Here is a 26,740-nt window from a genome sequence, read left to right as displayed (position 1 = left end):
TAGGTTGGTGTATATAGTAATGGATCCATGGATGGATGGATGGGCAGGAGGAAGTTGGGCCAGCTGGAATTTTGTGACAATGAATCTCCATATCAGTGTTTATTGCACAACTTATTTTGTTGCATGTGTTAAATCACTGAAAGTACAGTGTGTTTATATAGATTTTTCAGGTTGCCATTATCTCACCTTCTGGGACGTATAGCTTACTATTCAGGATGTGAAAATTAAAGCCACAAAATATTCTTTTGGCTTAACATGTTGCTATACGGATTTACATGTTGTCATGTGGCTCGATTATGCCATTTCTGTTTTTTGTAAGTAAACTCTATAAGACATTATTACTGAAGGCCTTGAAATCCAAACTATTTGTACCCAGTCAAGCTTGGAAGGTATGTGATCAAATTTGAAGAGTGGCGCTTAGCGTTCAGCCAAAGTTTGTGATCCTCCTAGTCCATTCCACCCACCCCCCTCCAACAGCTGTTTGGCCATCCCACTCCCTCCTTTTTGGATGCAGCCAGAGTACCACTAGTTTCGTATTTCCACTTCCACCACTGCACACATCACAGTCCCCAGAATTGTACAGCACATGCATTAATCCACTCCTTTTCATGCATAGCCTGTTCTTGCAGGGGTGAGTTGTCGGATTGGCTTGGGGTCCTCAGTGGCACCAATGGAGAGTGGTAGATTGAGGCAGCGTGGGCCAGCCCAGGTACTCGCATTCACAACGTGGGGTGTATCTGTGATTCTTCTGTAATGCCGGGTGATGCCTGTGCGACACACAACCTAATTCAACAGATTCCTGCGGCAGGTGTGTTCACCCACTGGATTATCATACCGGTGCGTGGCCTCGAGCATAACGTGTTCTTGCAGGAGCTATGCCCTGCAAGTTCAGAGAGTTGTGGTATCGCCAGCGGTAACAGGTGGCCCCAAAAAAGTGTGGGAGTTGTTGGCAGTGTGTGCCAGGTACTCAAGACCAGCTTACAGGATGTGAGCTGCCTCTGTAAGGCAGGTCACACCTGATACCATAACATGCCTCCACAGATTTCTGCAGCAGGTGTAGTCGCCCATTTGGTTATCTTACCGGTGCATGCAATGTTGTGAATTGACGTGATTCACGGATGCTGGTTTGAGGGCCCCTCTTTTTGAGGCGAAGGACTGGCCACTTTTCTTTTAGGTGCCCGGCCGTCTTTCTTGTCCCAGTCCGAGCCTGACTGCTATATGACAGCTTTTACGCACTCTCGTGGTCATGCAGGAAGCTGATCAGCAGGCAAACCTTCCCTCCAGCATCCCACCAGAAAATGGAGGCTGGCTCCATCCCTGGATCTATACCGCAAGGGATGCAGGCCATTCTAGTATACATCACATTTCCTTCACTGTTGACAACTTTCTGCGCCGTCTAGCGGTGAAATTCGATCAGCATGACTAACTCCGCTCACCCTCTCTGGTTGTAGACGACTTTATCTGCAAGGGAAATCACCTTCAGTAAAAATGTTTATGGGTGAAATGAGCTCAGCAGGTGTTCTACTTTTCAACATTGTTTTTTTTTATCCGATTCTGTAGTATTGTGGCAAGTTTTAGATGCAGAATCATTAGCATATGCAGAACAAAATCGAATCTGAAAACTATTATTGGTAGTCTTAAGGAGAGTTTGAATGTAATGATAGCAGTGACAGCATGGAAGCCAATATACATAAATGCAATTGGCCTGGGTTTCTGGTATAAGCCGTGTTGAGGTACAGAACGACAGTGCCTTCTTAGCGCAGTAGGCAGCGCGTCAGTCTCATAATCTGAAGGTCGTGAGTTCGAGCCTCACAGAGGGCATTTACTTTTGACTATTCATTAGAATTAACTGCTTCGGGCCTTTTCAACCTTTACTTTTAAATATTATTCTCCTTCGGCTGTTGTGCAGATCCATGAAATCACTGCACATTCTCACTCCAATTCATCCATTCATAAATCAAGTCATCCATTAATAAATCACATTAATTGCAGTAACAGTGGCCTGGTTTTCGATTAATCTCAAAGGAACGCGGGATTACCAGCTCATGTCATTCAAAGTGCAGGAGAAAGATAGTTTGTGCTCGTGTGTAAAAAAGCATGTGATCCAGGCAACGTATGGTGCCGCACTCAAACCAATATATATGGATCCGGGGGAATCTCATCACGGATTACGTTGAAGGTTGACAGGAGATTTCAAAAAATGAATTCCCAAAATCACACAGGTCTGCCATTTTCTTGATATCCACTCCTGTCAATAAGAATGGTCCAGTGCCTTTGAAAGCCTACCGGTTAGTTATCAAGGCAACCTATAGATTCAAGAAAGCATCCCATTTTGGGTCCGAGAACAAGACAACTGCAGTTGCTTCATCTGAGCTGTACATTGAAACACAACACAAAAACCAAAGTCTAGCATCATCTACTCTCGGGGCATTATGTACTAATGTGCTTTAAATGGGCGGGTACTTGCCAGCCCAGAGTAGCGGCATGTCTTTTATCGGAAAGACTATGGTGTTCCTTACGAGTTTGCCGGTAAGCCGCCAACAGCAAACACAGCTTACTGCTTCCACCGCCCGATATCCCGATATTACCGGGATATTGCAGCTGGCGCAGTCACGGTAAGTGCCCATTGAGAACCACTGAATCACTGGCACCGCTGTTAACGGTGCCAGTGATACAGTGAATTCACTGCCGGCAGGGGCCTGAAAATGAGAAACAGTTCAAATGTTTTTGCCTTGAAAACAGGCAAAGACTTGGATAACTCTCTGCAACTTAATTTTGGGCTTTGAGCTACAAAATAACTAATGTCCCCTCATTACTATTCACTGACGATTACAAAGAGATGTTAAGTGTTCAAATACCACGGTGGTCGCTCTTTTCTGCCTGAGCGGGGTTGTTTACCTTGCTTGTCACACAGCCATCCTCAGATCACCGACGAGATATGAGAGAAGAGAGGCACTGCATTTTATTGCCGGCCCATACAAACCCAGAGATTTCTTGCTCTTCCCCAGGTACTCGGAGAAGAGCATGAAAACCCAGAGACCCTGGGACAATCCCCAAGGTTTGATAGGTCTCGGTGGGGCACATAACACGCCAAATGGGATTGTGGATGCTTGGGAGTTCGGAAGGGCAAGGACAGTGTCCTGTGAAACCATTTTGTGAAGTTGTCCACCCTAACAACGAGGGTTTTGCCATTCGACCAACAGCACACGGCAAATAGGTGCCCATGTCCCACCTCGTTTTGGGCTGCTGCATCAGATGCAGCCTGGAGCGGTGAGGGACATGGACACCAGACAGTGTTGCATGCTCTGACTTCAGCTCCAGTCCTGCGCGCATTTACTAGTCTGAACTTCTGAAAGAAGTCAGGTCATTTCTTTCCGGGGTCAGAGTGTACGACTCCAGAAAGAAATGATTTGACTAATTTCTGAAATCGGACTAGTGAATGCGCTCAGGGACTTAAGAAAGTAAAGTTCTAGCTGCAGCGCACACGCCGTTGTTTATCAAATGGCGCGGCGGAAACGATTGCATGTCAGTTTAGTCTGGATTTTCCAAGCTGTGTTTGGGGGACATGTTGCAGGACTTTTTTGTGGCTCGCTCCCCCACTCTTGCAATGCTGTATACTCCCCTGGGGTCAGGAGTGGCAGGGAGCGGTGTGTGGGGGTCATCTCCAAAGAATAAATGACACACCTGAAAGTTATTTGCATGGCCAGTCACTGACAGATTCCGACCTGCATTCCAGAACACCTAATTTTCCAGAAGCGCTCCTCTGAATTTGAAATGTGCAAGTCCCCAGTTTGAAACCAGATAAGAGTGCCCAATGGGTTAATGGACTGACTTCAGACCTCTCTGTATAACCTGCAGGCCACACATCCAGTTCTGGTGAGACTCCGATGCATGTTTGCTTGATAGGCTGGGAACTTTAGTCATCTCGCCTGGTCTCGAGAAGTTGCCCTGTTTGATTCGCAGCACAGAAAACTTATCAGCACTGACATTAAGCTTCACATATTTTCCTCATGTCAGTCGGGTGCAGAGAGACACGTTTGTATGCTGTGGGTTACCGAGGTAAGAGTGCACAAAACATAGGCACAATTGATAGTGGGCTTGCAGGCACTTGGAGGGGCACTAGGCGTTGGGTGACCATGCATGGCTCCACTTGTAACACACTTTTCAAAACTGTCCATCAGCCACCAAAATGCAACCTCCCCCCAAACAAAAGTTGAGAGTTGCTCAAACCCTGTATTTATACCTCAGGGGATTCAGGGCACTGTAGTTTGCATCTCATTTCCTTCACTGCTGTCAGGGGCGGACTGCCCTATCGGACGTTCTGCCACCGGCAGAATGCAATTCGGACTCGGGATGGCCTGGGGCCAGTTTTACAAGCCACCCTGGGGCCAGTTTGGAATATAACATTATTTTTGCGATTGAGTAACTTAAGTTACTTTAGGCAAGGTAATGTTACATATTGCTCTGAGTTACTCGCCGCCGCACAGCTGATGGAATGCAGAAGGCATCCATCAAAGAAGGTTAACACTTAGTAAGTGTTAACTTTGCCTAGATGAATGCACACAATAGCTGAGGCCGTGATGGGCAGTGTGTGTCCCCAGCCATCTGCCGGTGTGGTGCCAGGTTAAACACCAAATTGTAACAAATTGTCCTGGGGGTTGGGAGGGAGAGAGCTGAGAGCTCGCCTTCTGATATGGGCGGTTCCTGTCCTGTGTTGTGTGCATGTTTGTTTTGGGTTAGGGTGGTGCGCGGGGTGACCTGCCTAGTGTATAGTCCTCCTCGCTGTGAGCGTCGGGGCAGCGACCAGGCAACTGCCAGGGGCCTGCTGCTGCAATGTGGCTTGGGCTGGCTTGGCAGTCAATCACGTGAGCGGACCGCATGTGCATGGTGTATTGTGCTGCTGGGTCTGGGTGCGGTCGGTCACTCACCACGACAGCCCCCCGCACATTTGGTAAACAAGGAAGGAATTTTTGACATGGAGTAGCAGCCTGCAGGCCTCTGGCCCTCTGGCTATTGCAAAGCAAAGCACATGCAACTTGCAAGTGTAACAACAGCGACAAGGCCTCTATCCGGAGCTACAGCAGGCCAACAGAAGGCTCCGCCTAGCTCAACCCAGCTCTGCAACCCAGCCGAGGTGGACAGCAGAAGACATTATTTGTGCATGCACGTGGGCCGACGTGATCACAAATAGTAAGTAAAGATAAAAACATAAAATAAAGGGGCCAGTGCCCGGCCAGGTCATCTACCCTTTATAGCTTTTTTTACTCTGGAGGACTGGACTGGGCTTGTAGACCGTCTGCAAGCCCAGTACTCGAGGCCCATCCACTCCATGCAAAGACCCCTGCTGTTAAGCAACTTAAATTAACTAGTGATTGCCCTGAAGCTGCTGCCGTCTGAAACCTCTTTAAAATGAATAGAAAGGACCCGGCTACTTCTTGAAAAGGATAGATGTGCTGAAGGTCAAAAGGAGAAAGAAAGCAGAGCAGCCATCCATGCCATAGACCCGTTGAAGCATTGCTTCATTTAGAAGTCACTGTAGGCATGCCGCTAAGAGCACACCGTTTATTTTGCAGTTTTGCTTGCTTTGTACTTTTATTCTTTTGTTACTAGTATTCCTAGTGCTACCAGTAAATCTAAAAATATATGTATTTGTTAAAAATGAACCTTTATTAAGTTAACTGAATGAACAAGAAAATAATTCCCAGCACCAGATAGCAGAGTGTGTATAACTGAAATGACATACCCAGCGGGTAAACTGCCCAATGTACACATACTTCAATGGAACATGACATCATGAAAACATCCTTTTTGACAGAGTGAAATGTCCCAGTAACAATCTATATATCTTAAAGAAATATGTGCCCTAAGATCCCATTCCCTTATCTTTTACATTTCTAACAGTGAATACGCTAAAGTGTACGCATGGCAGAGTTCAATGATTTGTTTGATCTAACACAACTGTCTGTTCCATTCTGTATAGTTCAGGAAATCATGCTCCGAGTTTAGTTTCTTTTTCAAACAATTAAGTTCCATTGTGCGGCTGGCCCTGCCCATTTCTGTAACTCTCTCTCTGTAGGATCGTGCAGTACATGGAAGTGCGTGTAAACGGACTACATGCCTCCACACATTCTGCGTGTTTTATGTTCATTTAAATCGGCCGAGACGAGGTCCATGACTGCAGAGATGTTTTGGAGAGACTAACCCACCCTGTGCTGGTATCAATTTGCGACGCACATACACACTGCATATGCATACAAATATTTTTTTTATTTCTAAACTCCCCTTTTACCTGCAGTGATCTTCTTTATGGTTGGTGCAGGTCAGCAACACAGCACGCTCCACCTGATGACTGATATCTTGAAATATGCACCAAAAGTAGTTGCTTTATGTCACTAATCAAATTTTTTCAACATCGCTTTCATGGACAACGAGCAGATGAGGCATTCCAGCAATTATTAATCTGCTGATGCATCAGGTCCGGTTCTCTGGGGAGAGTACCTTGTGGTTAGCCTGGGGCAGGTAGACAGATTGGAGAATGGTGGTTCAATGTGTATGCTTCTGATGAAAAAATAAGTTGAATTAGTGCTTGGAAATGCAGGGCAAAAGATTAGATCTGTTCAGTTTTAGGTCTCTTGAAACGTGGCTCGTTCATTCAACGCCGAGCACACTCCACACAGTTTTGACCTAGCACAGCCAGTTTGATGCACCCTTCTTCCACCACTACTGCTGTAAGGGCCAGCCGTGTGCTGGAGGATCTGAGAGTTGATGGCAATGGGAACTTTGCAGGCATAGAGTCCCTGTCTATTGCCGCTCAGCATGTGAGTGCGCTTTACGTGGAAATGCCCCAGAAACTGCAGGCACATGCAGTTCACTGCAAATTTTGCTCAGTCCTGTGAACGAGACTGTAAATATGGAGCCAGAAAGTGCATTAATGTATTATCCTAATTATGTGCCTTTTTTAAGTGGACTCGCTTAACAGAGCAAAGCACAGAAGCATCATTGAGACACAAAGTTTACATATTTACTCTGCTGCTCTTATGATGCAGCTATCTGTGTGCCAGCAACAGAGCTTCACCAACCAAAAAGCACCTGTTTAAAAGAAAAACCCTCTTCAAGGTTCATGAATTCCCACCTGAATTCCTTTATGCGCTACAGAGTGCCTTGACCAATGGATAGATGAATGGATGGATGGACGGCATAGGTTGGTGTATATAGTAATGGATCCATGGATGGATGGATGGGCAGGAGGAAGTTGGGCCAGCTGGAATTTTGTGACAATGAATCTCCATATCAGTGTTTATTGCACAACTTATTTTGTTGCATGTGTTAAATCACTGAAAGTACAGTGTGTTTATATAGATTTTTCAGGTTGCCATTATCTCACCTTCTGGGACGTATAGCTTACTATTCAGGATGTGAAAATTAAAGCCACAAAATATTCTTTTGGCTTAACATGTTGCTATACGGATTTACATGTTGTCATGTGGCTCGATTATGCCATTTCTGTTTTTTGTAAGTAAACTCTATAAGACATTATTACTGAAGGCCTTGAAATCCAAACTATTTGTACCCAGTCAAGCTTGGAAGGTATGTGATCAAATTTGAAGAGTGGCGCTTAGCGTTCAGCCAAAGTTTGTGATCCTCCTAGTCCATTCCACCCACCCCCCTCCAACAGCTGTTTGGCCATCCCACTCCCTCCTTTTTGGATGCAGCCAGAGTACCACTAGTTTCGTATTTCCACTTCCACCACTGCACACATCACAGTCCCCAGAATTGTACAGCACATGCATTAATCCACTCCTTTTCATGCATAGCCTGTTCTTGCAGGGGTGAGTTGTCGGATTGGCTTGGGGTCCGCAGTGGCACCAATGGAGAGTGGTAGATTGAGGCAGCGTGGGCCAGCCCAGGTACTCGCATTCACAACGTGGGGTGTATCTGTGATTCTTCTGTAATGCCGGGTGATGCCTGTGCGACACACAACCTAATTCAACAGATTCCTGCGGCAGGTGTGTTCACCCACTGGATTATCATACCGGTGCGTGGCCTCGAGCATAACGTGTTCTTGCAGGAGCTATGCCCTGCAAGTTCAGAGAGTTGTGGTATCGCCAGCGGTAACAGGTGGCCCCAACAAAGTGTGGGAGTTGTTGGCAGTGTGTGCCAGGTACTCAAGACCAGCTTACAGGATGTGAGCTGCCTCTGTAAGGCAGGTCACACCTGATACCATAACATGCCTCCACAGATTTCTGCAGCAGGTGTAGTCGCCCATTTGGTTATCTTACCGGTGCATGCAATGTTGTGAATTGACGTGATTCACGGATGCTGGTTTGAGGGCCCCTCTTTTTGAGGCGAAGGACTGGCCACTTTTCTTTTAGGTGCCCGGCCGTCTTTCTTGTCCCAGTCCGAGCCTGACTGCTATATGACAGCTTTTACGCACTCTCGTGGTCATGCAGGAAGCTGATCAGCAGGCAAACCTTCCCTCCAGCATCCCACCAGAAAATGGAGGCTGGCTCCATCCCTGGATCTATACCGCAAGGGATGCAGGCCATTCTAGTATACATCACATTTCTTTCACTGTTGACAACTTTCTGCGCCGTCTAGCGGTGAAATTCGATCAGCATGACTAACTCCCCTCACCCTCTCTGGTTGTAGACGACTTTTTCTGCAAGGGAAATCACCTTCAGTAAAAATGTTTATGGGTGAAATGAGCTCAGCAGGTGTTCTACTTTTCAACATTGTTTTTTTTTATCCGATTCTGTAGTATTGTGGCAAGTTTTAGATGCAGAATCATTAGCATATGCAGAACAAAATCGAATCTGAAAACTATTATTGGTAGTCTTAAGGAGAGTTTGAATGTAATGATAGCAGTGACAGCATGGAAGCCAATATACATAAATGCAATTGGCCTGGGTTTCTGGTATAAGCCGTGTTGAGGTACAGAACGACAGTGCCTTCTTAGCGCAGTAGGCAGCGCGTCAGTCTCATAATCTGAAGGTCGTGAGTTCGAGCCTCACAGAGGGCATTTACTTTTGACTATTCATTAGAATTAACTGCTTCGGGCCTTTTCAACCTTTACTTTTAAATATTATTCTCCTTCGGCTGTTGTGCAGATCCATGAAATCACTGCACATTCTCACTCCAATTCATCCATTCATAAATCAAGTCATCCATTAATAAATCACATTAATTGCAGTAACAGTGGCCTGGTTTTCGATTAATCTCAAAGGAACGCGGGATTACCAGCTCATGTCATTCAAAGTGCAGGAGAAAGATAGTTTGTGCTCGTGTGTAAAAAAGCATGTGATCCAGGCAACGTATGGTGCCGCACTCAAACCAATATATATGGATCCGGGGGAATCTCATCACGGATTACGTTGAAGGTTGACAGGAGATTTCAAAAAATGAATTCCCAAAATCACACAGGTCTGCCATTTTCTTGATATCCACTCCTGTCAATAAGAATGGTCCAGTGCCTTTGAAAGCCTACCTGTTAGTTATCAAGGCAACCTATAGATTCAAGAAAGCATCCCATTTTGGGTCCGAGAACAAGACAACTGCAGTTGCTTCATCTGAGCTGTACATTGAAACACAACACAAAAACCAAAGTCTAGCATCATCTACTCTCGGGGCATTATGTACTAATGTGCTTTAAATGGGCGGGTACTTGCCAGCCCAGAGTAGCGGCATGTCTTTTATCGGAAAGACTATGGTGTTCCTTACGAGTTTGCCGGTAAGCCGCCAACAGCAAACACAGCTTACTGCTTCCACCGCCCGATATCCCGATATTACCGGGATATTGCAGCTGGCGCAGTCACGGTAAGTGCCCATTGAGAACCACTGAATCACTGGCACCGCTGTTAACGGTGCCAGTGATACAGTGAATTCACTGCCGGCAGGGGCCTGAAAATGAGAAACAGTTCAAATGTTTTTGCCTTGAAAACAGCCAAAGACTTGGATAACTCTCTGCAACTTAATTTTGGGCTTTGAGCTACAAAATAACTAATGTCCCCTCATTACTATTCACTGACGATTACAAAGAGATGTTAAGTGTTCAAATACCACGGTGGTCGCTCTTTTCTGCCTGAGCGGGGTTGTTTACCTTGCTTGTCACACAGCCATCCTCAGATCACCGACGAGATATGAGAGAAGAGAGGCACTGCATTTTATTGCCGGCCCATACAAACCCAGAGATTTCTTGCTCTTCCCCAGGTACTCGGAGAAGAGCATGAAAACCCAGAGACCCTGGGACAATCCCCAAGGTTTGATAGGTCTCGGTGGGGCACATAACACGCCAAATGGGATTGTGGATGCTTGGGAGTTCGGAAGGGCAAGGACAGTGTCCTGTGAAACCATTTTGTGAAGTTGTCCACCCTAACAACGAGGGTTTTGCCATTCGACCAACAGCACACGGCAAATAGGTGCCCATGTCCCACCTCGTTTTGGGCTGCTGCATCAGATGCAGCCTGGAGCGGTGAGGGACATGGACACCAGACAGTGTTGCATGCTCTGACTTCAGCTCCAGTCCTGCGCGCATTTACTAGTCTGAACTTCTGAAAGAAGTCAGGTCATTTCTTTCCGGGGTCAGAGTGTACGACTCCAGAAAGAAATGATTTGACTAATTTCTGAAATCGGACTAGTGAATGCGCTCAGGGACTTAAGAAAGTAAAGTTCTAGCTGCAGCGCACACGCCGTTGTTTATCAAATGGCGCGGCGGAAACGATTGCATGTCAGTTTAGTCTGGATTTTCCAAGCTGTGTTTGGGGGACATGTTGCAGGACTTTTTTGTGGTTCGCTCCCCCACTCTTGCAATGCTGTATACTCCCCTGGGGTCAGGAGTGGCAGGGAGCGGTGTGTGGGGGTCATCTCCAAAGAATAAATGACACACCTGAAAGTTATTTGCATGGCCAGTCACTGACAGATTCCGACCTGCATTCCAGAACACCTAATTTTCCAGAAGCGCTCCTCTGAATTTGAAATGTGCAAGTCCCCAGTTTGAAACCAGATAAGAGTGCCCAATGGGTTAATGGACTGACTTCAGACCTCTCTGTATAACCTGCAGGCCACACATCCAGTTCTGGTGAGACTCCGATGCATGTTTGCTTGATAGGCTGGGAACTTTAGTCATCTCGCCTGGTCTCGAGAAGTTGCCCTGTTTGATTCGCAGCACAGAAAACTTATCAGCACTGACATTAAGCTTCACATATTTTCCTCATGTCAGTCGGGTGCAGAGAGACACGTTTGTATGCTGTGGGTTACCGAGGTAAGAGTGCACAAAACATAGGCACAATTGATAGTGGGCTTGCAGGCACTTGGAGGGGCACTAGGCGTTGGGTGACCATGCATGGCTCCACTTGTAACACACTTTTCAAAACTGTCCATCAGCCACCAAAATGCAACCTCCCCCCAAACAAAAGTTGAGAGTTGCTCAAACCCTGTATTTATACCTCAGGGGATTCAGGGCACTGTAGTTTGCATCTCATTTCCTTCACTGCTGTCAGGGGCGGACTGCCCTATCGGACGTTCTGCCACCGGCAGAATGCAATTCGGACTCGGGATGGCCTGGGGCCAGTTTTACAAGCCACCCTGGGGCCAGTTTGGAATATAACATTATTTTTGCGATTGAGTAACTTAAGTTACTTTAGGCAAGGTAATGTTACATATTGCTCTGAGTTACTCGCCGCCGCACAGCTGATGGAATGCAGAAGGCATCCATCAAAGAAGGTTAACACTTAGTAAGTGTTAACTTTGCTTTGATGAATGCACACAATAGCTGAGGCCGTGATGGGCAGTGTGTGTCCCCAGCCATCTGCCGGTGTGGTGCCAGGTTAAACACCAAATTGTAACAAATTGTCCTGGGGGTTGGGAGGGAGAGAGCTGAGAGCTCGCCTTCTGATATGGGCGGTTCCTGTCCTGTGTTGTGTGCATGTTTGTTTTGGGTTAGGGTGGTGCGCGGGGTGACCTGCCTAGTGTATAGTCCTCCTCGCTGTGAGCGTCGGGGCAGCGACCAGGCAACTGCCAGGGGCCTGCTGCTGCAATGTGGCTTGGGCTGGCTTGGCAGTCAATCACGTGAGCGGACCGCATGTGCATGGTGTATTGTGCTGCTGGGTCTGGGTGCGGTCGGTCACTCACCACGACAGCCCCCCGCACATTTGGTAAACAAGGAAGGAATTTTTGACATGGAGTAGCAGCCTGCAGGCCTCTGGCCCTCTGGCTATTGCAAAGCAAAGCACATGCAACTTGCAAGTGTAACAACAGCGACAAGGCCTCTATCCGGAGCTACAGCAGGCCAACAGAAGGCTCCGCCTAGCTCAACCCAGCTCTGCAACCCAGCCGAGGTGGACAGCAGAAGACATTATTTGTGCATGCACGTGGGCCGACGTGATCACAAATAGTAAGTAAAGATAAAAACATAAAATAAAGGGGCCAGTGCCCGGCCAGGTCATCTACCCTTTATAGCTTTTTTTACTCTGGAGGACTGGACTGGGCTTGTAGACCGTCTGCAAGCCCAGTACTCGAGGCCCATCCACTCCATGCAAAGACCCCTGCTGTTAAGCAACTTAAATTAACTAGTGATTGCCCTGAAGCTGCTGCCGTCTGAAACCTCTTTAAAATGAATAGAAAGGACCCGGCTACTTCTTGAAAAGGATAGATGTGCTGAAGGTCAAAAGGAGAAAGAAAGCAGAGCAGCCATCCATGCCATAGACCCGTTGAAGCATTGCTTCATTTAGAAGTCACTGTAGGCATGCCGCTAAGAGCACACCGTTTATTTTGCAGTTTTGCTTGCTTTGTACTTTTATTCTTTTGTTACTAGTATTCCTAGTGCTACCAGTAAATCTAAAAATATATGTATTTGTTAAAAATGAACCTTTATTAAGTTAACTGAATGAACAAGAAAATAATTCCCAGCACCAGATAGCAGAGTGTGTATAACTGAAATGACATACCCAGCGGGTAAACTGCCCAATGTACACATACTTCAATGGAACATGACATCATGAAAACATCCTTTTTGACAGAGTGAAATGTCCCAGTAACAATCTATATATCTTAAAGAAATATGTGCCCTAAGATCCCATTCCCTTATCTTTTACATTTCTAACAGTGAATACGCTAAAGTGTACGCATGGCAGAGTTCAATGATTTGTTTGATCTAACACAACTGTCTGTTCCATTCTGTATAGTTCAGGAAATCATGCTCCGAGTTTAGTTTCTTTTTCAAACAATTAAGTTCCATTGTGCGGCTGGCCCTGCCCATTTCTGTAACTCTCTCTCTGTAGGATCGTGCAGTACATGGAAGTGCGTGTAAACGGACTACATGCCTCCACACATTCTGCGTGTTTTATGTTCATTTAAATCGGCCGAGACGAGGTCCATGACTGCAGAGATGTTTTGGAGAGACTAAACCACCCTGTGCTGGTATCAATTTGCGACGCACATACACACTGCATATGCATACAAATATTTTTTTTATTTCTAAACTCCCCTTTTACCTGCAGTGATCTTCTTTATGGTTGGTGCAGGTCAGCAACACAGCACGCTCCACCTGATGACTGATATCTTGAAATATGCACCAAAAGTAGTTGCTTTATGTCACTAATCAAATTTTTTCAACATCGCTTTCATGGACAACGAGCAGATGAGGCATTCCAGCAATTATTAATCTGCTGATGCATCAGGTCCGGTTCTCTGGGGAGAGTACCTTGTGGTTAGCCTGGGGCAGGTAGACAGATTGGAGAATGGTGGTTCAATGTGTATGCTTCTGATGAAAAAATAAGTTGAATTAGTGCTTGGAAATGCAGGGCAAAAGATTAGATCTGTTCAGTTTTAGGTCTCTTGAAACGTGGCTCGTTCATTCAACGCCGAGCACACTCCACACAGTTTTGACCTAGCACAGCCAGTTTGATGCACCCTTCTTCCACCACGACTGCTGTAAGGGCCAGCCGTGTGCTGGAGGATCTGAGAGTTGATGGCAATGGGAACTTTGCAGGCATAGAGTCCCTGTCTATTGCCGCTCAGCATGTGAGTGCGCTTTACGTGGAAATGCCCCAGAAACTGCAGGCACATGCAGTTCACTGCAAATTTTGCTCAGTCCTGTGAACGAGACTGTAAATATGGAGCCAGAAAGTGCATTAATGTATTATCCTAATTATGTGCCTTTTTTAAGTGGACTCGCTTAACAGAGCAAAGCACAGAAGCATCATTGAGACACAAAGTTTACATATTTACTCTGCTGCTCTTATGATGCAGCTATCTGTGTGCCAGCAACAGAGCTTCACCAACCAAAAAGCACCTGTTTAAAAGAAAAACCCTCTTCAAGGTTCATGAATTCCCACCTGAATTCCTTTATGCGCTACAGAGTGCCTTGACCAATGGATAGATGAATGGATGGATGGACGGCATAGGTTGGTGTATATAGTAATGGATCCATGGATGGATGGATGGGCAGGAGGAAGTTGGGCCAGCTGGAATTTTGTGACAATGAATCTCCATATCAGTGTTTATTGCACAACTTATTTTGTTGCATGTGTTAAATCACTGAAAGTACAGTGTGTTTATATAGATTTTTCAGGTTGCCATTATCTCACCTTCTGGGACGTATAGCTTACTATTCAGGATGTGAAAATTAAAGCCACAAAATATTCTTTTGGCTTAACATGTTGCTATACGGATTTACATGTTGTCATGTGGCTCGATTATGCCATTTCTGTTTTTTGTAAGTAAACTCTATAAGACATTATTACTGAAGGCCTTGAAATCCAAACTATTTGTACCCAGTCAAGCTTGGAAGGTATGTGATCAAATTTGAAGAGTGGCGCTTAGCGTTCAGCCAAAGTTTGTGATCCTCCTAGTCCATTCCACCCACCCCCCTCCAACAGCTGTTTGGCCATCCCACTCCCTCCTTTTTGGATGCAGCCAGAGTACCACTAGTTTCGTATTTCCACTTCCACCACTGCACACATCACAGTCCCCAGAATTGTACAGCACATGCATTAATCCACTCCTTTTCATGCATAGCCTGTTCTTGCAGGGGTGAGTTGTCGGATTGGCTTGGGGTCCTCAGTGGCACCAATGGAGAGTGGTAGATTGAGGCAGCGTGGGCCAGCCCAGGTACTCGCATTCACAACGTGGGGTGTATCTGTGATTCTTCTGTAATGCCGGGTGATGCCTGTGCGACACACAACCTAATTCAACAGATTCCTGCGGCAGGTGTGTTCACCCACTGGATTATCATACCGGTGCGTGGCCTCGAGCATAACGTGTTCTTGCAGGAGCTATGCCCTGCAAGTTCAGAGAGTTGTGGTATCGCCAGCGGTAACAGGTGGCCCCAACAAAGTGTGGGAGTTGTTGGCAGTGTGTGCCAGGTACTCAAGACCAGCTTACAGGATGTGAGCTGCCTCTGTAAGGCAGGTCACACCTGATACCATAACATGCCTCCACAGATTTCTGCAGCAGGTGTAGTCGCCCATTTGGTTATCTTACCGGTGCATGCAATGTTGTGAATTGACGTGATTCACGGATGCTGGTTTGAGGGCCCCTCTTTTTGAGGCGAAGGACTGGCCACTTTTCTTTTAGGTGCCCGGCCGTCTTTCTTGTCCCAGTCCGAGCCTGACTGCTATATGACAGCTTTTACGCACTCTCGTGGTCATGCAGGAAGCTGATCAGCAGGCAAACCTTCCCTCCAGCATCCCACCAGAAAATGGAGGCTGGCTCCATCCCTGGATCTATACCGCAAGGGATGCAGGCCATTCTAGTATACATCACATTTCCTTCACTGTTGACAACTTTCTGCGCCGTCTAGCGGTGAAATTCGATCAGCATGACTAACTCCCCTCACCCTCTCTGGTTGTAGACGACTTTATCTGCAAGGGAAATCACCTTCAGTAAAAATGTTTATGGGTGAAATGAGCTCAGCAGGTGTTCTACTTTTCAACATTGTTTTTTTTTATCCGATTCTGTAGTATTGTGGCAAGTTTTAGATGCAGAATCATTAGCATATGCAGAACAAAATCGAATCTGAAAACTATTATTGGTAGTCTTAAGGAGAGTTTGAATGTAATGATAGCAGTGACAGCATGGAAGCCAATATACATAAATGCAATTGGCCTGGGTTTCTGGTATAAGCCGTGTTGAGGTACAGAACGACAGTGCCTTCTTAGCGCAGTAGGCAGCGCGTCAGTCTCATAATCTGAAGGTCGTGAGTTCGAGCCTCACAGAGGGCATTTACTTTTGACTATTCATTAGAATTAACTGCTTCGGGCCTTTTCAACCTTTACTTTTAAATATTATTCTCCTTCGGCTGTTGTGCAGATCCATGAAATCACTGCACATTCTCACTCCAATTCATCCATTCATAAATCAAGTCATCCATTAATAAATCACATTAATTGCAGTAACAGTGGCCTGGTTTTCGATTAATCTCAAAGGAACGCGGGATTACCAGCTCATGTCATTCAAAGTGCAGGAGAAAGATAGTTTGTGCTCGTGTGTAAAAAAGCATGTGATCCAGGCAACGTATGGTGCCGCACTCAAACCAATATATATGGATCCGGGGGAATCTCATCACGGATTACGTTGAAGGTTGACAGGAGATTTCAAAAAATGAATTCCCAAAATCACACAGGTCTGCCATTTTCTTGATATCCACTCCTGTCAATAAGAATGGTCCAGTGCCTTTGAAAGCCTACCGGTTAGTTATCAAGGCAACCTATAGATTCAAGAAAGCATCCCATTTTGGGTCCGAGAACAAGACAACTGCAGTTGCTTCATCTGAGCTGTACATTGAAACACAACACAAAAACCAAAGTCTAGCATCATCTACTCTCGGGGCATTATGTACTAATGTGCTTTAAATGGGCGGGTACTTGCCAGCCCAGAGTAGCGGCATGTCTTTTATCGGAAAGACTATGGTGTTCCTTACGAGTTTGCCGGTAAGCCGCCAACAGCAAACACAGCTTACTGCTTCCACCGCCCGATATCCCGATATTACCGGGATATTGCAGCTGGCGCAGTCACGGTAAGTGCCCATTGAGAACCACTGAATCACTGGCACCGCTGTTAACGGTGCCAGTGATACAGTGAATTCACTGCCGGCAGGGGCCTGAAAATGAGAAACAGTTCAAATGTTTTTGCCTTGAAAACAGGCAAAGACTTGGATAACTCTCTGCAACTTAATTTTGGGCTTTGAGCTACAAAATAACTAATGTCCCCTCATTACTATTCACTGACGATTACAAAGAGATGTTAAGTGTTCAAATACCACGGTGGTCGCTCTTTTCTGCCTGAGCGGGGTTGTTTACCTTGCTTGTCACACAGCCATCCTCAGATCACCGACGAGATATGAGAGAAGAGAGGCACTGCATTTTATTGCCGGCCCATACAAACCCAGAGATTTCTTGCTCTTCCCCAGGTACTCGGAGAAGAGCATGAAAACCCAGAGACCCTGGGACAATCCCCAAGGTTTGATAGGTCTCGGTGGGGCACATAACACGCCAAATGGGATTGTGGATGCTTGGGAGTTCGGAAGGGCAAGGACAGTGTCCTGTGAAACCATTTTGTGAAGTTGTCCACCCTAACAACGAGGGTTTTGCCATTCGACCAACAGCACACGGCAAATAGGTGCCCATGTCCCACCTCGTTTTGGGCTGCTGCATCAGATGCAGCCTGGAGCGGTGAGGGACATGGACACCAGACAGTGTTGCATGCTCTGACTTCAGCTCCAGTCCTGCGCGCATTTACTAGTCTGAACTTCTGAAAGAAGTCAGGTCATTTCTTTCCGGGGTCAGAGTGTACGACTCCAGAAAGAAATGATTTGACTAATTTCTGAAATCGGACTAGTGAATGCGCTCAGGGACTTAAGAAAGTAAAGTTCTAGCTGCAGCGCACACGCCGTTGTTTATCAAATGGCGCGGCGGAAACGATTGCATGTCAGTTTAGTCTGGATTTTCCAAGCTGTGTTTGGGGGACATGTTGCAGGACTTTTTTGTGGCTCGCTCCCCCACTCTTGCAATGCTGTATACTCCCCTGGGGTCAGGAGTGGCAGGGAGCGGTGTGTGGGGGTCATCTCCAAAGAATAAATGACACACCTGAAAGTTATTTGCATGGCCAGTCACTGACAGATTCCGACCTGCATTCCAGAACACCTAATTTTCCAGAAGCGCTCCTCTGAATTTGAAATGTGCAAGTCCCCAGTTTGAAACCAGATAAGAGTGCCCAATGGGTTAATGGACTGACTTCAGACCTCTCTGTATAACCTGCAGGCCACACATCCAGTTCTGGTGAGACTCCGATGCATGTTTGCTTGATAGGCTGGGAACTTTAGTCATCTCGCCTGGTCTCGAGAAGTTGCCCTGTTTGATTCGCAGCACAGAAAACTTATCAGCACTGACATTAAGCTTCACATATTTTCCTCATGTCAGTCGGGTGCAGAGAGACACGTTTGTATGCTGTGGGTTACCGAGGTAAGAGTGCACAAAACATAGGCACAATTGATAGTGGGCTTGCAGGCACTTGGAGGGGCACTAGGCGTTGGGTGACCATGCATGGCTCCACTTGTAACACACTTTTCAAAACTGTCCATCAGCCACCAAAATGCAACCTCCCCCCAAACAAAAGTTGAGAGTTGCTCAAACCCTGTATTTATACCTCAGGGGATTCAGGGCACTGTAGTTTGCATCTCATTTCCTTCACTGCTGTCAGGGGCGGACTGCCCTATCGGACGTTCTGCCACCGGCAGAATGCAATTCGGACTCGGGATGGCCTGGGGCCAGTTTTACAAGCCACCCTGGGGCCAGTTTGGAATATAACATTATTTTTGCGATTGAGTAACTTAAGTTACTTTAGGCAAGGTAATGTTACATATTGCTCTGAGTTACTCGCCGCCGCACAGCTGATGGAATGCAGAAGGCATCCATCAAAGAAGGTTAACACTTAGTAAGTGTTAACTTTGCTTTGATGAATGCACACAATAGCTGAGGCCGTGATGGGCAGTGTGTCCCCAGCCATCTGCCGGTGTGGTGCCAGGTTACACACCAAATTGTAACAAATTGTCCTGGGGGTTGGGAGGGAGAGAGCTGAGAGCTCGCCTTCTGATATGGGCGGTTCCTGTCCTGTGTTGTGTGCATGTTTGTTTTGGGTTAGGGTGGTGCGCGGGGTGACCTGCCTAGTGTATAGTCCTCTTCGCTGTGAGCGTCGGGGCAGCGACCAGGCAACTGCCAGGGGCCTGCTGCTGCAATGTGGCTTGGGCTGGCTTGGCAGTCAATCACGTGAGCGGACCGCATGTGCATGGTGTATTGTGCTGCTGGGTCTGGGTGCGGTCGGTCACTCACCACGACAGCCCCCCGCACATTTGGTAAACAAGGAAGGAATTTTTGACATGGAGTAGCAGCCTGCAGGCCTCTGGCCCTCTGGCTATTGCAAAGCAAAGCACATGCAACTTGCAAGTGTAACAACAGCGACAAGGCCTCTATCCGGAGCTACAGCAGGCCAACAGAAGGCTCCGCCTAGCTCAACCCAGCTCTGCAACCCAGCCGAGGTGGACAGCAGAAGACATTATTTGTGCATGCACGTGGGCCGACGTGATCACAAATAGTAAGTAAAGATAAAAACATAAAATAAAGGGGCCAGTGCCCGGCCAGGTCATCTACCCTTTATAGCTTTTTTTACTCTGGAGGACTGGACTGGGCTTGTAGACCGTCTGCAAGCCCAGTACTCGAGGCCCATCCACTCCATGCAAAGACCCCTGCTGTTAAGCAACTTAAATTAACTAGTGATTGCCCTGAAGCTGCTGCCGTCTGAAACCTCTTTAAAATGAATAGAAAGGACCCGGCTACTTCTTGAAAAGGATAGATGTGCTGAAGGTCAAAAGGAGAAAGAAAGCAGAGCAGCCATCCATGCCATAGACCCGTTGAAGCATTGCTTCATTTAGAAGTCACTGTAGGCATGCCGCTAAGAGCACACCGTTTATTTTGCAGTTTTGCTTGCTTTGTACTTTTATTCTTTTGTTACTAGTATTCCTAGTGCTACCAGTAAATCTAAAAATATATGTATTTGTTAAAAATGAACCTTTATTAAGTTAACTGAATGAACAAGAAAATAATTCCCAGCACCAGATAGCAGAGTGTGTATAACTGAAATGACATACCCAGCGGGTAAACTGCCCAATGTACACATACTTCAATGGAACATGACATCATGAAAACATCCTTTTTGACAGAGTGAAATGTGCCAGTAACAATCTATATATCTTAAAGAAATATGTGCCCTAAGATCCCATTCCCTTATCTTTTACATTTCTAACAGTGAATACGCTAAAGTGTACGCATGGCAGAGTTCAATGATTTGTTTGATCTAACACAACTGTCTGTTCCATTCTGTATAGTTCAGGAAATCATGCTCCGAGTTTAGTTTCTTTTTCAAACAATTAAGTTCCATTGTGCGGCTGGCCCTGCCCATTTCTGTAACTCTCTCTCTGTAGGATCGTGCAGTACATGGAAGTGCGTGTAAACGGACTACATGCCTCCACACATTCTGCGTGTTTTATGTTCATTTAAATCGGCCGAGACGAGGTCCATGACTGCAGAGATGTTTTGGAGAGACTAACCCACCCTGTGCTGGTATCAATTTGCGACGCACATACACACTGCATATGCATACAAATATTTTTTTTATTTCTAAACTCCCCTTTTACCTGCAGTGATCTTCTTTATGGTTGGTGCAGGTCAGCAACACAGCACGCTCCACCTGATGACTGATATCTTGAAATATGCACCAAAAGTAGTTGCTTTATGTCACTAATCAAATTTTTTCAACATCGCTTTCATGGACAACGAGCAGATGAGGCATTCCAGCAATTATTAATCTGCTGATGCATCAGGTCCGGTTCTCTGGGGAGAGTACCTTGTGGTTAGCCTGGGGCAGGTAGACAGATTGGAGAATGGTGGTTCAATGTGTATGCTTCTGATGAAAAAATAAGTTGAATTAGTGCTTGGAAATGCAGGGCAAAAGATTAGATCTGTTCAGTTTTAGGTCTCTTGAAACGTGGCTCGTTCATTCAACGCCGAGCACACTCCACACAGTTTTGACCTAGCACAGCCAGTTTGATGCACCCTTCTTCCACCACTACTGCTGTAAGGGCCAGCCGTGTGCTGGAGGATCTGAGAGTTGATGGCAATGGGAACTTTGCAGGCATAGAGTCCCTGTCTATTGCCGCTCAGCATGTGAGTGCGCTTTACGTGGAAATGCCCCAGAAACTGCAGGCACATGCAGTTCACTGCAAATTTTGCTCAGTCCTGTGAACGAGACTGTAAATATGGAGCCAGAAAGTGCATTAATGTATTATCCTAATTATGTGCCTTTTTTAAGTGGACTCGCTTAACAGAGCAAAGCACAGAAGCATCATTGAGACACAAAGTTTACATATTTACTCTGCTGCTCTTATGATGCAGCTATCTGTGTGCCAGCAACAGAGCTTCACCAACCAAAAAGCACCTGTTTAAAAGAAAAACCCTCTTCAAGGTTCATGAATTCCCACCTGAATTCCTTTATGCGCTACAGAGTGCCTTGACCAATGGATAGATGAATGGATGGATGGACGGCATAGGTTGGTGTATATAGTAATGGATCCATGGATGGATGGATGGGCAGGAGGAAGTTGGGCCAGCTGGAATTTTGTGACAATGAATCTCCATATCAGTGTTTATTGCACAACTTATTTTGTTGCATGTGTTAAATCACTGAAAGTACAGTGTGTTTATATAGATTTTTCAGGTTGCCATTATCTCACCTTCTGGGACGTATAGCTTACTATTCAGGATGTGAAAATTAAAGCCACAAAATATTCTTTTGGCTTAACATGTTGCTATACGGATTTACATGTTGTCATGTGGCTCGATTATGCCATTTCTGTTTTTTGTAAGTAAACTCTATAAGACATTATTACTGAAGGCCTTGAAATCCAAACTATTTGTACCCAGTCAAGCTTGGAAGGTATGTGATCAAATTTGAAGAGTGGCGCTTAGCGTTCAGCCAAAGTTTGTGATCCTCCTAGTCCATTCCACCCACCCCCCTCCAACAGCTGTTTGGCCATCCCACTCCCTCCTTTTTGGATGCAGCCAGAGTACCACTAGTTTCGTATTTCCACTTCCACCACTGCACACATCACAGTCCCCAGAATTGTACAGCACATGCATTAATCCACTCCTTTTCATGCATAGCCTGTTCTTGCAGGGGTGAGTTGTCGGATTGGCTTGGGGTCCGCAGTGGCACCAATGGAGAGTGGTAGATTGAGGCAGCGTGGGCCAGCCCAGGTACTCGCATTCACAACGTGGGGTGTATCTGTGATTCTTCTGTAATGCCGGGTGATGCCTGTGCGACACACAACCTAATTCAACAGATTCCTGCGGCAGGTGTGTTCACCCACTGGATTATCATACCGGTGCGTGGCCTCGAGCATAACGTGTTCTTGCAGGAGCTATGCCCTGCAAGTTCAGAGAGTTGTGGTATCGCCAGCGGTAACAGGTGGCCCCAACAAAGTGTGGGAGTTGTTGGCAGTGTGTGCCAGGTACTCAAGACCAGCTTACAGGATGTGAGCTGCCTCTGTAAGGCAGGTCACACCTGATACCATAACATGCCTCCACAGATTTCTGCAGCAGGTGTAGTCGCCCATTTGGTTATCTTACCGGTGCATGCAATGTTGTGAATTGACGTGATTCACGGATGCTGGTTTGAGGGCCCCTCTTTTTGAGGCGAAGGACTGGCCACTTTTCTTTTAGGTGCCCGGCCGTCTTTCTTGTCCCAGTCCGAGCCTGACTGCTATATGACAGCTTTTACGCACTCTCGTGGTCATGCAGGAAGCTGATCAGCAGGCAAACCTTCCCTCCAGCATCCCACCAGAAAATGGAGGCTGGCTCCATCCCTGGATCTATACCGCAAGGGATGCAGGCCATTCTAGTATACATCACATTTCCTTCACTGTTGACAACTTTCTGCGCCGTCTAGCGGTGAAATTCGATCAGCATGACTAACTCCCCTCACCCTCTCTGGTTGTAGACGACTTTTTCTGCAAGGGAAATCACCTTCAGTAAAAATGTTTATGGGTGAAATGAGCTCAGCAGGTGTTCTACTTTTCAACATTGTTTTTTTTTATCCGATTCTGTAGTATTGTGGCAAGTTTTAGATGCAGAATCATTAGCATATGCAGAACAAAATCGAATCTGAAAACTATTATTGGTAGTCTTAAGGAGAGTTTGAATGTAATGATAGCAGTGACAGCATGGAAGCCAATATACATAAATGCAATTGGCCTGGGTTTCTGGTATAAGCCGTGTTGAGGTACAGAACGACAGTGCCTTCTTAGCGCAGTAGGCAGCGCGTCAGTCTCATATTCTGAAGGTCGTGAGTTCGAGCCTCACAGAGGGCATTTACTTTTGACTATTCATTAGAATTAACTGCTTCGGGCCTTTTCAACCTTTACTTTTAAATATTATTCTCCTTCGGCTGTTGTGCAGATCCATGAAATCACTGCACATTCTCACTCCAATTCATCCATTCATAAATCAAGTCATCCATTAATAAATCACATTAATTGCAGTAACAGTGGCCTGGTTTTCGATTAATCTCAAAGGAACGCGGGATTACCAGCTCATGTCATTCAAAGTGCAGGAGAAAGATAGTTTGTGCTCGTGTGTAAAAAAGCATGTGATCCAGGCAACGTATGGTGCCGCACTCAAACCAATATATATGGATCCGGGGGAATCTCATCACGGATTACGTTGAAGGTTGACAGGAGATTTCAAAAAATGAATTCCCAAAATCACACAGGTCTGCCATTTTCTTGATATCCACTCCTGTCAATAAGAATGGTCCAGTGCCTTTGAAAGCCTACCGGTTAGTTATCAAGGCAACCTATAGATTCAAGAAAGCATCCCATTTTGGGTCCGAGAACAAGACAACTGCAGTTGCTTCATCTGAGCTGTACATTGAAACACAACACAAAAACCAAAGTCTAGCATCATCTACTCTCGGGGCATTATGTACTAATGTGCTTTAAATGGGCGGGTACTTGCCAGCCCAGAGTAGCGGCATGTCTTTTATCGGAAAGACTATGGTGTTCCTTACGAGTTTGCCGGTAAGCCGCCAACAGCAAACACAGCTTACTGCTTCCACCGCCCGATATCCCGATATTACCGGGATATTGCAGCTGGCGCAGTCACGGTAAGTGCCCATTGAGAACCACTGAATCACTGGCACCGCTGTTAACGGTGCCAGTGATACAGTGAATTCACTGCCGGCAGGGGCCTGAAAATGAGAAACAGTTCAAATGTTTTTGCCTTGAAAACAGCCAAAGACTTGGATAACTCTCTGCAACTTAATTTTGGGCTTTGAGCTACAAAATAACTAATGTCCCCTCATTACTATTCACTGACGATTACAAAGAGATGTTAAGTGTTCAAATACCACGGTGGTCGCTCTTTTCTGCCTGAGCGGGGTTGTTTACCTTGCTTGTCACACAGCCATCCTCAGATCACCGACGAGATATGAGAGAAGAGAGGCACTGCATTTTATTGCCGGCCCATACAAACCCAGAGATTTCTTGCTCTTCCCCAGGTACTCGGAGAAGAGCATGAAAACCCAGAGACCCTGGGACAATCCCCAAGGTTTGATAGGTCTCGGTGGGGCACATAACACGCCAAATGGGATTGTGGATGCTTGGGAGTTCGGAAGGGCAAGGACAGTGTCCTGTGAAACCATTTTGTGAAGTTGTCCACCCTAACAACGAGGGTTTTGCCATTCGACCAACAGCACACGGCAAATAGGTGCCCATGTCCCACCTCGTTTTGGGCTGCTGCATCAGATGCAGCCTGGAGCGGTGAGGGACATGGACACCAGACAGTGTTGCATGCTCTGACTTCAGCTCCAGTCCTGCGCGCATTTACTAGTCTGAACTTCTGAAAGAAGTCAGGTCATTTCTTTCCGGGGTCAGAGTGTACGACTCCAGAAAGAAATGATTTGACTAATTTCTGAAATCGGACTAGTGAATGCGCTCAGGGACTTAAGAAAGTAAAGTTCTAGCTGCAGCGCACACGCCGTTGTTTATCAAATGGCGCGGCGGAAACGATTGCATGTCAGTTTAGTCTGGATTTTCCAAGCTGTGTTTGGGGGACATGTTGCAGGACTTTTTTGTGGTTCGCTCCCCCACTCTTGCAATGCTGTATACTCCCCTGGGGTCAGGAGTGGCAGGGAGCGGTGTGTGGGGGTCATCTCCAAAGAATAAATGACACACCTGAAAGTTATTTGCATGGCCAGTCACTGACAGATTCCGACCTGCATTCCAGAACACCTAATTTTCCAGAAGCGCTCCTCTGAATTTGAAATGTGCAAGTCCCCAGTTTGAAACCAGATAAGAGTGCCCAATGGGTTAATGGACTGACTTCAGACCTCTCTGTATAACCTGCAGGCCACACATCCAGTTCTGGTGAGACTCCGATGCATGTTTGCTTGATAGGCTGGGAACTTTAGTCATCTCGCCTGGTCTCGAGAAGTTGCCCTGTTTGATTCGCAGCACAGAAAACTTATCAGCACTGACATTAAGCTTCACATATTTTCCTCATGTCAGTCGGGTGCAGAGAGACACGTTTGTATGCTGTGGGTTACCGAGGTAAGAGTGCACAAAACATAGGCACAATTGATAGTGGGCTTGCAGGCACTTGGAGGGGCACTAGGCGTTGGGTGACCATGCATGGCTCCACTTGTAACACACTTTTCAAAACTGTCCATCAGCCACCAAAATGCAACCTCCCCCCAAACAAAAGTTGAGAGTTGCTCAAACCCTGTATTTATACCTCAGGGGATTCAGGGCACTGTAGTTTGCATCTCATTTCCTTCACTGCTGTCAGGGGCGGACTGCCCTATCGGACGTTCTGCCACCGGCAGAATGCAATTCGGACTCGGGATGGCCTGGGGCCAGTTTTACAAGCCACCCTGGGGCCAGTTTGGAATATAACATTATTTTTGCGATTGAGTAACTTAAGTTACTTTAGGCAAGGTAATGTTACATATTGCTCTGAGTTACTCGCCGCCGCACAGCTGATGGAATGCAGAAGGCATCCATCAAAGAAGGTTAACACTTAGTAAGTGTTAACTTTGCTTTGATGAATGCACACAATAGCTGAGGCCGTGATGGGCAGTGTGTGTCCCCAGCCATCTGCCGGTGTGGTGCCAGGTTAAACACCAAATTGTAACAAATTGTCCTGGGGGTTGGGAGGGAGAGAGCTGAGAGCTCGCCTTCTGATATGGGCGGTTCCTGTCCTGTGTTGTGTGCATGTTTGTTTTGGGTTAGGGTGGTGCGCGGGGTGACCTGCCTAGTGTATAGTCCTCCTCGCTGTGAGCGTCGGGGCAGCGACCAGGCAACTGCCAGGGGCCTGCTGCTGCAATGTGGCTTGGGCTGGCTTGGCAGTCAATCACGTGAGCGGACCGCATGTGCATGGTGTATTGTGCTGCTGGGTCTGGGTGCGGTCGGTCACTCACCACGACAGCCCCCCGCACATTTGGTAAACAAGGAAGGAATTTTTGACATGGAGTAGCAGCCTGCAGGCCTCTGGCCCTCTGGCTATTGCAAAGCAAAGCACATGCAACTTGCAAGTGTAACAACAGCGACAAGGCCTCTATCCGGAGCTACAGCAGGCCAACAGAAGGCTCCGCCTAGCTCAACCCAGCTCTGCAACCCAGCCGAGGTGGACAGCAGAAG

The 26,740-nt window shown here is 46.6% G+C and overlaps 4 non-coding genes across 4 annotated transcripts; all 4 read left to right on the top strand.

The window, feature by feature from the left end:
• The first annotated feature begins 1,748 nt into the window (after positions 1-1,748).
• TRNAM-CAU (transfer RNA methionine (anticodon CAU)) lies at positions 1,749-1,821 on the top strand. The gene has a single exon. It is a non-coding gene; the product is annotated as a tRNA-Met (tRNA).
• A 7,125-nt stretch (positions 1,822-8,946) lies between these two features.
• Positions 8,947-9,019, top strand: TRNAM-CAU (transfer RNA methionine (anticodon CAU)). The gene has a single exon. It is a non-coding gene; the product is annotated as a tRNA-Met (tRNA).
• Positions 9,020-16,144: 7,125 nt separating this feature from the next.
• TRNAM-CAU (transfer RNA methionine (anticodon CAU)) lies at positions 16,145-16,217 on the top strand. The gene has a single exon. It is a non-coding gene; the product is annotated as a tRNA-Met (tRNA).
• A 7,123-nt stretch (positions 16,218-23,340) lies between these two features.
• TRNAM-CAU (transfer RNA methionine (anticodon CAU)) lies at positions 23,341-23,413 on the top strand. Its single transcript has one exon. It is a non-coding gene; the product is annotated as a tRNA-Met (tRNA).
• The last annotated feature ends 3,327 nt before the right edge of the window (positions 23,414-26,740 follow it).

Source organism: Ambystoma mexicanum (assembly GCF_040938575.1).
Source record: "Ambystoma mexicanum isolate Mex_15411 chromosome 12 unlocalized genomic scaffold, UKY_AmexF1_1 Mex_chr12_unloc.2, whole genome shotgun sequence".
NCBI classification, from domain to species: domain Eukaryota; kingdom Metazoa; phylum Chordata; class Amphibia; order Caudata; family Ambystomatidae; genus Ambystoma; species Ambystoma mexicanum.
The sequence above is the reverse complement of the archived record's forward strand: the minus strand, read 5'-3'. Positions and strand labels throughout refer to the sequence as shown.